This window comes from Ursus maritimus, unplaced genomic scaffold (genome assembly GCF_017311325.1).
Source record: "Ursus maritimus isolate PB19 unplaced genomic scaffold, ASM1731132v1 scaffold_2, whole genome shotgun sequence".
In the NCBI taxonomy this organism is placed as follows: domain Eukaryota; kingdom Metazoa; phylum Chordata; class Mammalia; order Carnivora; family Ursidae; genus Ursus; species Ursus maritimus.
This window is the reverse complement of record NW_024424452.1, coordinates 17,472,947-17,486,440: the sequence shown is the minus strand read 5'-3', so window position 1 is coordinate 17,486,440 and position 13,494 is coordinate 17,472,947.

The following is a 13,494-nucleotide window of genomic DNA, read 5'->3' as shown; positions in this document are numbered from 1 at the left end:
AAGCCCCGCGATGTCGGGGGTGGATAGAGAAGACCGCGGCGCGAGGAAGCGCCGCGAGGCGGAAGGGGAGGGGGTCTCGCGGGCCGGAGGAAACCGAGAGGGCGCGAGCCGGCCTGGCGCGCGTGCGCGTCGCCGGGGAAAGAGGAGGAGGAGGAGCGCGCGGGCGGGAGCTCCCGAAGGGGGAGGGGCAGGGAGGAGGGAGCGGCGGCGCGAGATGTCCGCGGATACCGGGGCGGTTGGCTCCGGGCAAGAGAGGAGAGAATAAAAAGAGGCGAATCTCGCGCCCCTAGCCCTTGGAGTGGAGAAGGAGCAGCGCGGGCGCTCACGCGCGCCAAAGCTTTAGGGTCTCTAGGTCTCAAACAGCCCTAGAGGTTGGCTGCCACTGTCCCTTCACAATGAGCGTGTGAAGCGCTGGGGGAGGAGCCGAAGTAGCCGTGAGGAAGGAAGAACCGGCCGCCCCGCCCACGCCGGTGGCGTAGCGTCGGGATACCTCCGCAGTTGTGTGAGATGTCACGACGTAGCGTGCGGTTCTTCCGCCATTTGGGGGCCCGTGGGCGGAGTCTAAGTGCAAAGAAATCCCGGGTCTGAACACCCGACTGCTGCCCCTCTTAGGCGGGTGAATAGGTTTCATGAGGAGCTACTCTTGACCTTGTCTGCCTTAAATAAAAGACTGATGGACATTAAAGTTATCGGTTTGAAACTCAGCATGTTGCAGATAAATCTATGCTAAATCCGAAATCATTTTTAGCTTCAGTGACTTAATATCTAAATGGTTTCTCCATGCCCAAGAATGAACCCTTAAACTGTAGTAACAGAGAGACTGAAGGCCAAAGTACCTAGGGTCTAATTCAAAATTCTTCATTCAGCTCTGCAATGAAGCCAGCCTTCATTCATTCAAAATTAGTTGAACATTAGGCTAAATGCATTGGACACAACCGTGATTCAACCACTTCCTGTCCTCGCCGAGTTCAAGCTAGTAGTAGACTCAGACAATTAGATGAGATCTATTACGTGAAGCATAGGGCACCTTGAGATCAGATAGGAGTGACACCGAATCCAGCGTTGGGTGATGAATTTCTAGGCAGGGGAATGTGACAAATTAAGAAAACGTCAGTGTTGCAGAAGTATAAAATTAAAGAGGTTGAAAAAAATGAGACCTTACCTAAGGAACCTGGGACTGGATTTTAAAGAGACTTGGACATTGTCCTCAAAGTCATGGGGAGCCTTTCACAGAAAACAAAGAGGTCAGATTTGCATTTTTAGAGGATTACTCTTTGCAATGTGGAGAATGGAGTAGAGCAGTGATGAGTCTGTGGTCTTAATCCCCGCAAAACTTCCGGTATCTCAATCTCCCTTGGCTCCAGGCATTAGCATCGGAACCCTTCCCAAACCCTCTACCACAAACAGGTACATACCTAGCTAAAAGTTGGCCTTACTTTTTAGGAAGTATTCCTTCACTCCTATCTCACTCCAGGAGTCTTGTGGGTGGGGTTCCCGTCCTATGCTTGGCTGGCAAGTTCTTGCTTCTGTCAGCTCCCTATGGGTTGGGATCTTACTGTTACTGTCTGCAGTACCTAGCACAATGGAGGTAGTCAATTAAATACTTGTGAAGTGAATGGATCCAAGTGGTGTCTTAAAGACCATGTCTCCTGGATGCCTAAATAACACAGTCTAGCACTCTCCTGGTATAACCAGTACCACGGAGTGCCCTGCCACCTCCTTATGGGTACTTCTTTCTCCTCCACTCACATCCTGCTCCTACCCTCAAATTCTAAGTTTTAGCCTCATGAAACTCCCATTTCCGTGACACACGTTGCTCTTTTTCAACTCTTCCTTTACAGGTGCTATTTCTTCATTTACCTTCTCATTCTTCAAGCTCAGGTGTCAGTCCTTTTGAACATGCTGTTACCGACTCGCTCCTCCGGGCTCCCAGAGTACTGGGATGGTTTTGCTTATATGAAGTCTGAGTTTATAAAGGGCAGGGACTATATTTACTAATTTCCCTATCCTTCATGTCCTGCTCAGTGGCTGGCACACAGTCACTCAAATTGTTGGGTAAATGAATGGACTGTTGTCTTATATGCACTTTAGAAATGATATATATCACTGTGATTTGATATGGACTGATTTCCAGGATATATTATGTTTTTTTAAAGATTTTATTTATTTGACAGAGAGAGAGACAGCGAGAGAGGGAACACAAGCAAGGGGAGTGTGAGAGGGAGAAGCAGGCTTCCCACCGAGCCCGGAGCCCGATGCAAGGATCGATCCCAGGGATCGATCCCATCATGGGATCATGACCTGAGCCGAAGGCAGACGCTTAACAGCTGAGCCACCCAGGCGCCCCTCCAGGATATATTATTAAGTGAAGAAAGCAAAGTTTATAGTCTAAACTAGGCTACCTCTTGTTCAAGGAAGAAGGGAAAATAAGAAAACAAATATATCTGCAAATTTTTGCAAAGAAAAACACAAGAAGGGGCGCCTGGGTGGCTCAGTTGGTTAAGTGTCTGCCTTCGGCTCAAGTTGTGATCCCAGGGTCCTGGGATCGAGCCCCACTGGTGGGGAACCTTCTTCTCCCTCTCCTTCTACCCCTCTTCCCCCCCCCACCACTCGTGTGTTCTCTCTCAAATAAAGAAAATAAAGAAAAGAAAACACAAGAAGTGTAAACCCCAACTAATAAAATTGATTACCTATGAGGGTTAGGAGTAAATGAGGGTTCCTTGGTTGTTCACATTCTCGTGGAAGGAAACAATGGAATACAAACATAAATAAATGAACCCAGCTCTATTTTAGTTGAATAAAAGTAACTCCCTGAAAGGGGAAAAAATAGAAGTAATTCAACTAACTTTCAGGCACCCTCTGTCTAAAGAAAAAAAGAACTGCAAATCTTGAGATCTTAGTCAGTTTGCAATAGTGGTAGTGGCATGGCAATACTAAAATTATTTTGGGTATGGGGATTGAACATGCAAGTAAACATATAGACATTGCTGGGGAACAGGGTTCTCACTGGGGAAACAGGGAAGAGCAAATATGGAATGAAAGAAGTGAGCAAAAACTTTGTGGGTTTGGACGGGAACAGGACATAGTGTAAAATTTATGCGGAAAAAAGGATCATTGGTTGATCTACACATACCTAGTTCTCAAATCTTGGTTTCTAAATATCCCACAGAAAAATCCCAGGGCCCAGGGCTCCTTGAGGGTCCTCCCTGATCCCAGCTTGGGCAGAAGCAAGAAAGATACCAGGGGAGTTTGGAATATTTTGTTGTGCCAGAAAATAAGTATTAAAAAAAAAGTATTAGGGCATTAAAGAGACATAGGAGCCAGCTGGAAGAGGCCAAATCGGACACAATTTGTGTATCACAATATGTAAGTATAATAATAGATTATAATCCATTGAACAAAGAAGAATCCATGCATCCATACTGTTACTAGGTATAAATATACAGGCATACGCACATAAGAAGAAGAAACATAGAGGAGAAATAACAAGACTGTAATCCTCAAAACAGCCCCATGGCATGAAGGACCAAAGGTTGAGGAACTGTTCCAGGTGAAAGAAGGCTAAAGTGACTAGCAATAAATGAACTTGATCTTGCCCCAGATCCAGAAAAGAATTGCTATAAAAGACATGATGGGGGTCTGCGACTGGGTGGCTCAGTCGGCGATGCATCTGACTCTTGGTTTCGGCTCAGGTCATGATTTCAGGGTCGTGAGATAGAGCCCCACGTGGAGCTCCGGGCTTGGTGGGAAGTCGGCTTCCCCTCTCCTGCTCCCTCTGCCCCGCCACGGCACGCCCCCCCCCGCCCTGTGTACTCTCTTAAATAAATAAATAAATCTTAAAGAGAAAAAAAGACATTATGGGGAAAATTGATGAATTTGTAATATAGACTATAATATCCATATTTCCTGAATGTGATAACTACTTTAGATATGTAAAAGTATATTCTTGGTAAATATACGCTAAAGTATTATGGGGCAAAGGAATATGATATATCCAACCTACTCTTAAATAGTTCAAATTATATGTATTTTCTTTATGCACACATAGAGAAAATTATGAAGCAAATATGGCAAAATGTTAACTAGTGAATCTGGGTAAACTTTATTTTTATTTATTTATTTTTAAAGATTTTATTTATTTAGTTTAGGTTTTATTTATTTACTTATTTGAGAGAGAGTGAGTGAGAGAGAGAGAGAACACAAGCGGGAGAAGGGGCAGAGGGAGAAGCAGACTCTCCGCTGGGCAGGGAGCTGAATGCGGGGCTCTATCCCAGAACCCCAGGATCATGACCTGAGCCAAAGGCAGATGCTTAACCAACTGAGCCACCAAGCGCCCCTAAAGATTTTATTTTTAAGTAATCTCTACACCCAACATAGACTCGGACTCACGACCTGGAGATCAATCAACTTGAGCCAGCCAGGTGCCCCATTCTGGGTAAACTTCAAAATGAAGTTCTTTGTAGTAGCCTTTCAATGTCCTGGTAAGTTTGAAATTATTTTCAAAATAAGGAATTTACATATAAATAAGTAAAAATTATTGGGTACCCCTAATGTAAAGGAAAGGAGCAAGAGTAAACACCTAATTATATACACTGAACACCCACAAACTGATTGATAAATTAGGTGAACAGTTTTTAGCTCTCCAGAGTACCCAGAGGCAGTACCCCAGTGTTCACTGCATTTTATCCAAGTGTATCTGAGTAATCCCAGATGAAGCTCAAATGATACTAGGACCCCATTCATACAATACAATAAGGCCATACTAAGACTCACTTAAGACTTGTCAGAGAGTGGCTGGGACAACAAGATGAGACATTCCTTATGAAGGTCAACTCGACTACATCTCTCCAAACACACATCCTACGAGGACAATTTTCCTTCATAAATGCCAAAACATTTTTCTTTTTTTAAGGATTTTATTTATTCATTTGAGAGAGCAAGAGAGCAAGAGAAGGGGAGAGCACAAGCAGGGGGAGAGGCAGAGGGAGCGGGAGAAGCAGACTCCCCACCAACCTGGGAGCCCAGCATGGGGCTCGATCCAAGGACGTGGAGATCATGACCTGAGCCGAAGGCAGATACTTAACCTTCTGAGACACCTGGGTGCCCCAAAACATTTTTCAAGAAGAGGCAGCATCCGGTAGCAGAAAGAACTCAGGATATGTCCCAGGAGAAAAGAATTCTAGCTCTGCCTTTGTCTCTTACCAGTTCTACAACTAGACAAGCAATTGGACCTCTGGGGCCCTAGTCTCAATCTAAAAGGAGAAGCCTGAATAGAGGAGGGGTCCCAAGCTCAAATGCCTACCTGACAAAGACTGGTAATAAAGAGGAGGGGAGCAAGGAGGCACCCGAGGCAAATCGAAGAGTGTGCACCTGTCTAAACGGGGGACCTGCTTCTCAGTTCCAATCAACTTCTCCCAGGTAGGGTTGTGTCCCAGGATCTCCAGAGATCTTGACATGGCACATTCTCCAGAATAGATCACATTGTTAGGCCGCCAAACAAGTCTCAACCAATTCAAAAAGACCAAAGTCATACCACGCATATTTTCTGACCACAACGCTATGAAACGAGAAATCAACCACGAGAAAAAGTCTGGAAAGAGCATAAATGCACGGAGGTTAAAGAACATGCTACTAAACCATGAATGGCTCAATCAAGAAATCAAAGAAGAAATTTTAAAAAATTATGTAGGGGGCGCCTGGGTAGCGCAGTCGTTAAGCGTCTGCCTTCGGCTCAGGGCGTGATCCCGGTGTTCCGGGATCAAGTCCCACATCAGGCTCCTCCGCTGGGAGCCTGCTTCTTCCTCTCCCATTCCCCTGCTGTGTTCCCTCTCTCGCTGGCTGTCTCTCTGTCACATAAATAAATAAAATCTTTAAAAAATAAATAAATAAAAATAAAAAATTACGTGGAAAGAGATGAAAATGAAAACACAATGGTCCAAAATCTTAGGGATGCGGCAAAAGCGATTTTAAGAGGGAAGTTTATGGCAGTACAGGCCTACCTCAAGATGCAAGAAAATATACAATAAACAACCTAACCTTACCTAAAGGAGCTAGAAGAAGAACAAAACCCAAAACCAGAAGGAAGAACATAATAAAAAATTAGAGCAGAAATAAATGATTTAAGAAAACAATAGAACAGATCAATGATCTGTTCAGATCTTTGAAAAGATCAACAAAATTGATAAACCTCTAGCCAGACTCATAAAAGAGAAAGAGAGAGAGAGCGAGAAAGAGGACTCAAATAAACAAAATACAAATGAAAGAGGAGAAATAACAACCAATATCACAGAAATACAAACAATTGCAAGAGAATATTATGAGAAATTATATGCCAACAAATTGGACAACCTAGAAGAAAGGGATAAATTCCTAGAAACATATAAACTACCAAGGGTCCCGGGATCGAGCCCCACATCGGGCTCCCTGCTCAGCAGGGAGTCTGCTTCTCCCTCTCTCTCTGCTCCTCCCCCTGTTTGTGCTCTCTCTCTCTTTCTCTGAAATAAATTAATTAAAACTAAAAAAAAAAAAAAGAAAAAAAGAAACATATGAACTACCAAAACGGAAGCAGGAAGAAATGGAGAATTTGAACAGACCAATTACCAATGATGAAATTGAATAAGCAATCAAAAAATTCCCAACAAACAGTCCAAGACTAGATGGCTTCACAGGGGAATTCTATCAAACATTTTTAAAGAAGAGTTAATACCTATTCTTCTCATACTATTCCAAAAAATAGAAGAGGAAGGAAAACTTCCAAATTCATTCTACGAGGCCAGTATTACCCTGATACCAAAACCAGATAAAGACAACACAAAAGGGACACCTGGGTGGCTTAGTGGGTTAAGCGTCTGCCTTTGGCTCAGGTCATGATCCCAGGGTCCTGAGACTGAATCCTGAGACTGCTTCTCCCTCTGCTTGCTGCTCCCCCTGCTTGTATTCTCTCTCTCTCTCTCTGACAAATAAATTTTAAAAAGTCTAAAAAAAAAAAAGACACCACACACACACACACACACAGAACTGCAGGCCAATGTCTCCAATGAACATGGATGCAAAAAATCCTCAACAAAATACTAGCAAACCAAATCTAACAATACATTAAAAAATTATACACCATAATCAGGTAGGATATACTCCCAAGATGCAAGGGTGGCTCAGTATTCACAAATCAATCAGTGTGACCCATCACATCAATAAGAGAAAGGATAAAAACAATGTGATCATTTCAATAAATGCAGAAAAAGCATTTAACAAAGTACAACATTCATTCATGATAAAAACCCTCAACAAGGTAGGTCTAGAGGGAACATACTTCAACATAATCAAAAAACTCACAGTGAACATCATAACCCAGGTCAGGAACAAGCCAAGGATGTTCACTCTCACCACTTTTATTCAGCACAGTTCTGGAAGTCCAAGCCACAGCAATCAGACAACAAAGAGAAATAAAGGACATCCAAATTAGCAAGGAAGAAGTAAAACTCTCAGTATCTTTTTAAATAAAGGATTTCATGTTGATTTCTATTTATTTTTTATTATTATTCTTTAAAAGATTTTATTTATTTATTTGAGAGAGTGAGCACAAGCAGGGGGAGCGGCAGGCAGAGGGAGAGGCAGAAGCAGTCTCCCCACTGAGTAGGGAACCCGATGCAGGGCTCGATCCCAGGACCCTGGGATCATGACCCGAGCAGAAGGCAAATGCTTAACTGACTGAGCCACCCAGGTGCCCCATTTATTTTAAAGATTTTATTTATTTGAGAGAGAAAGAATGCACGTGAAAGAGAGCACAAGCAGGGGGGAGGGTCAGAGGGAGAGGGGGAGGGAGAAGCAGACTCCCTGCTGCGCAGGGAGCCTGATGTGGGGCTCTGTCCCAGGACCCTGGGATCATGACCTGAGCTGAAGGCAGATGCTTAACTGACTGAGCCACCCAGACGCTCTGAAACTTTCATTATTTGCAGATGACATGATACTACATGTAGGAAACCCTACAGACTTCACCAAAAATTTACTAGAACTGATAAATGAATTCAGTAAAGTCACAGGATACAAAATCCATATACAGGAATCTGTTGTAGATGAAACAGCCGAAGGAGAAATTAAGAAAACCACCTCATTTACAATTGCACCAAAAATAATAAAATACCTAGGAATAACCTTAACCAACGAGGTGAAAGACCTGTACTCTGAAAACTATAAAACACTGATGAAAGAATGTGAAGATCCAGCTGATACCTGCACAGGTCAAACTCCTGCCCATTCAAGTCTTCAAGGGTGGCACTGATCTCTGTAGTTCCCTGAGGGATGTGATACCGCTTTTGGTTAACTATCTTAATAGGATGTAGGTGTTCCAGGGGCTTTCACTTAGCCCTTCCTGCCATCATGTTCCCACGCCAAGGGTCAGAGAGCCAATGTGGGGATCCTGCCAGTTGCCATAGCTGTCTATCCTAAGTACACTCTCAGGAGCTTGGCAATAACCACAGATTGGGACTGTGGATCAGCTGAGCCCCCTCTGAGTTGGACTTGAGCTAAGAATCCATCTATTACCTGACCACCTTAAGCCCCCACCTGGACTGGTGGGCCATGGTGCAACTGGGTCCCCCAGGAATTCGCTTCAATTCAGAGCCAGTATCTAGTAATTCTCAAAAGCTCTGGGTATTTTCTTTTCTCTAATGCACATTCTGGTAAACAGTCCACAGTTCTTTTCTTAAGGAGGCCCCAATCTCCTTTTTTTTTTTTTTAAGATTTTATTTATTTATTTGACAGAGAGAGAGACAGTCAGCAAGAGAGGGAACACAAGCAGGGGGAGTGGGAGAGGAAGAAGCAGGCTCCCAGCATAGGAGCCTGATGTGGGGCTCCATCCCACAACGCCGGGATCACGCCCTGAGCCGAAGGCAGACGCTTAACGACTGAGCCACCCAGGCGCCCCCCAATTTCCTTTTTTTAAAAAATAAAGATTTATTCATTTATTTATTAGAGAGAAAGAGTGCCCAAGAGCAGGGCAGGGGGCAGAGGGAGAGGGAGCTAAGCACACTTCCCGCCGAGCCCGGAGGAGCAGGGCTCATTCCCACGACGCTGAGATCACGACCTGAGCTGAAATCAAGAGTCAGAGGCTTCACCGTCTGAGCCACCCAGGTGCCCCCCCAATCTCCCTTTTTAAAAAAGCTTTATGAGAGGGGCGCCTGGGTGGCTCAGTCGTTAAGCGTCTGCCTTCGGCTCAGGGTGTGATCCCGGCGTTCTGGGATCGAGCCCCACATCAGGCTCCTCTACTGGGAGCCTGCTTCTTCCTCTCCCACTCCTCCTGCTTGTGTTGTCTCTCTCTCTGTCAAATAAATAAGTAAAATCTTTAAAAAAAATAATAAATAAAATAAATAAATAAATAAACTTTATGAGAGAGAGAGAGAGAGGATGTGGTGGGATGGGGCAGAGGGAGAGGGGAGAGAGAATCCCAAGCAGACTCCACGCTGTGCGCAGAGCCCGAGCCGAGGCTCATTCTCACGACCCTGCAGCCCTGCAGTCAAGACATCAGCAGAAACCAAGAGCTGGCCCCCAACTGACTGCCCCACCCAGCCCCCAGCCCCACCCCCAATCTCCCCACCCCAATCTCCCTTTTAATCAAGGTGCTCTGAATCTATGCCGACTTAGGTCTGGAAACAGGGAGAGAGAGTCCGTGGCTTTCCACTGTTGTGACTCAAGTTAAGACATTTTGGCTACCAGAGCAAGACTTTTTTTTCCCCTGGGACATAGATCAAGCAACTTTTTAGTAGCCTGCTCATCTATTTGTTCTGGGCACAGGTGACCAATTAGTCACCACCAAAGTTTGCTGTGGGCCAAGGTATTCTGATGACCGGTGTGTCCCTGCTGCCCTCAGCAGCAGATGCACCGATCATATCTTTGGTGGTAATATACTGTCATCTGGCCTCTGCTGCTTCAGGTTCCCATTATCCTCACTGAAATCAGGCAGCCAATCTGATGGACCTATCGCACAGTGAGTCCTCCACGGGATACCTACCTTCCACAAACACAGGGCACCTGTAGAGCTTTTCAGAAATGCACGGGCTTTCCTCATCCATGCATTTCTCCATGCCTTAGTGGAGGAAATGTCTTCTAGGACTTCTTGTGGAATGCAGTTAGGAGGTAAGTATGTGGATCATGCATGATAATTCTACTCCAATATTCCTATCAGTCTAATAAGCCTTTGGATTCTTTATTCCAACATGGTGGGAGTTCTGGCACCTCAGCTTCATTCTGGTAGGCCACTGTTGAGCTGGAGTTTCCATCAGTGTACTAAGGAAACTCTTACAGCCACCTCCATCTGCATGAGCCAACACATTAAATCCAGACTGTCTAGTGAGTGCACCGACATCAAAGAATTCGACCTAGACCTGTATTTTGCTCAGCTTGTGTTAATACCCTTGGGATCCCCTTCCATACATATTCCCCAGGTATTTGCTGACCTATATTAGCGAAGTCTTGTAGTCCTTTTGCTGTATAAGTTATTTCCTCCCGGGTTATAGTGTGCACCTAAATCCTTTGGGTTCAGTGAGCTATGATCCTTATTATGGGTCTAATGGCAACAGGAAGTGATCGTTTCAAGGAGGATGAACATCTTCTTCCAAGGAATCTGTCCCAGGTGAGGTTATCCCAGAGTTTTCAAGCAAGGAACACTAATCTCTCCAGACACTGAAAGGCAAGATACTTCTCCTGGTAAGCACTCGGAAAACAGGTACTCATGATTTTCAGTTTCTTTCATGGTTCAACAGGACATTCTTATTCCAAGTTTCAGGATCCCATTCTGTCTCAATCAGTGCCCAGAACTGCACGTAAAAAACTTGTGAGACTGTTATTGTAATTCATTGGTAATTCATTTAGAATTCATTTCTTTTTTTTTTTTTTTAAGATTTTATTTATTTATTTGACAGAGACAGCCAGCGAGAGAGGGAACACAAGCAGGGGGAGTGGGAGAGAAAGAAGCACGCTCATAGCGGAGGAGCCTGATGTGGGGCTCGATCCCATAACGCTGGGGTCACGCCCTGAGCCAAAGGCAGACGCTTAACCGCTGTGCCACTCAGGTGCCCCTAGAATTCATTTCTAAAACTGGCCGAATTAAGGTACAACTAAGATACAATAAATCGAACATATTTAAAGTGCAAAATTTGATATATGTTCACATATTCATATTCCTGTGAAACCATCACCATGATAGAAATAGCATATTTGTCATGCCAAAAGTTTCCTTGTCATCCTTTGTAATCTCTCCCACCGCCACTCTCCATGCCCCTTAACCCCAAGCAACCATTGATCTGCTTTCTGTCACTTTGGATTATTTGCATTTTCTAGAGCAGGAGTAGGCAAATATTTTCTGTAAAGGGCCAAATAGTAAATATTTTAGGTGTGGACAACAGGCAAAAATGAAGATATTATATAAGTACTTATATAACAAGAGAAGAAAACAATTTTTTTTATTGGTGAGATTAAAAGTAGAATAATAATTATGTAGTTTTTATACTATAAGTCTACCAGTGAAGTTTCTATAACATTTTGTCTAATTAATGTTCAAAGTTAGTGTTCCCTCTCATCAAAATCTATCAAAACCTTTGTGTGTTAATTCTGATTTGTAACATGATGTTTAAAAATGTCTTTCACACAGATACGTACTGCCAAATACAGACGTCAATCCATAAGTGTATGATTTTACTTAATCACATTCATCATTTGAAAAACATTTATAGAATTCTATTAGATTTCTCATTTGATATTTGCTTTTTAACATGTCACCACATCGCAGTTTGATCACTTCCAACTAAGGTTAAATGGAATTGCCTCATCACACAAGTGGATTTTGAAATGTGTAAACTTCCTTTATACTGGTATTGAAGTCCTAAAATTGCTGCTGGAATTGTAGTTTGTGTTTGGAAAATATAGACAGCTATTTCAGATTTATGTGGGAATGGACATCTTTTTGTTTTAACTTTTTACATCCTGTGTATAAAGCCACTTGTCATTAGTTGTAATTCAAATGATGTTGCCAAAATTACTTTACAGCAGTATAAGTTACGTATATAAGTACTATTCTGCCTTATAATTTTAGGTTGAATTCGTTAAGAAACATTGTCAAGTCTGCAACAAAAGCTAGTTACCAAAGCCATTCAGCGTTTGACAGTAGTGACTGAGTGTGGTTCTTCTCATTCAGAAAAATTTCAGTCTAAAACCTGAGTTCAAAAACCCCCAACAGAACATTAGTATGGCTAAGACATCAAATTACTATGAGGTAGGGTGAGTCAGAATATTCAGCTTCTATTTCTAGCAAAAGTTTACGACGGTAAAGTCCACAAGAGCAAATGAAGTTCATATAATAGATTCAAATAATTTCTGCAAAGTACCTGCTGCTGAATAATACAATTAATAATTACAGGCCTTAACCACCTTACATTTTCACAAACTTTGTAAATTTGTCCAACCAAGACTTTTTCTACTCCACATATATGTTTACCAACATCAGTTGCAATACATCTTAGCAGATTCCACTTCAGTTTGTAATGAATTAGTGTTTCCTCAATTTCTTTAAAAATATTTTTGCCCTTCATTCTTCCAGCCAGACTATTCGCAGAAGCTAATTCTTGAGGGGCGCCTGGGTGGCTCAGTCAGTTGAGCATCTGACTCTTGGTTTTGGCTAGAGTAATGATTTCAGAGTCCTGAGATCCAGCCCCACGTCAGGCTCTGCACTTAGCAGGGAGTCTGCTTGGGATTCTTCCCCCCTCCCTCCACTCCTCCCCCCACTCATGCTTGCGCGTGCGCTCTCTCTCTCACAAATAAATAAATCTTAAAAAAAAAAGAAGCTAATTCTTGAATCACTTCAAACTCATCACTGATTCCTCAAATAAACAACACTAAGCAGTATCGGTAACATCTGTTAAATCATTAAGAGCCAAGAAGAACCACTTGAAATCACTCGTCTTGGTTTTGTTTTGTTTTTTAAGGTTTTATTTATTTATTTGAGAGATAGAGAGCACAAGCAAGGGGAGAGGCAGAGGGAGAGTGAGAAGCAGACTCCCTGCTGAGCAGGGAGCCCAACTCTGGGCTTGATCCCAGGACCCCGGGTTCACGACCTGAGCCAAAGGCAGATGCTTAACTGACTGAGCCACTCAGGTGCTCCCCCTTTTTTCTAATTAAAAAAATTTTTTAGAGATTTTTTTTTTTTAATTTATTTGAGAGAGAGAGAGCATAAGTGCGGAGGGGAGGGGCAGAGGGAGAGGGAGAGGCAGGCTCCCTGCTGAACAGGGAGCCCCATCTTATTTTTTAATTGTTATTATGTTGCCCTCAATTTTCTCAGCTCTTTGAGAAACTCTTCTCACTTAGTGGCTAATAGTCCTTTTAAAAATATTTTTATTTATTTATTTTAGAGAGAGAGAGTGGGGGGAGGGACAGAGGGAGATGGAGAGAGAGAATCTCAGGCAGACTCCTTGCAGAGAGGGGTGCCCATTGTGGGACTCGATCTCA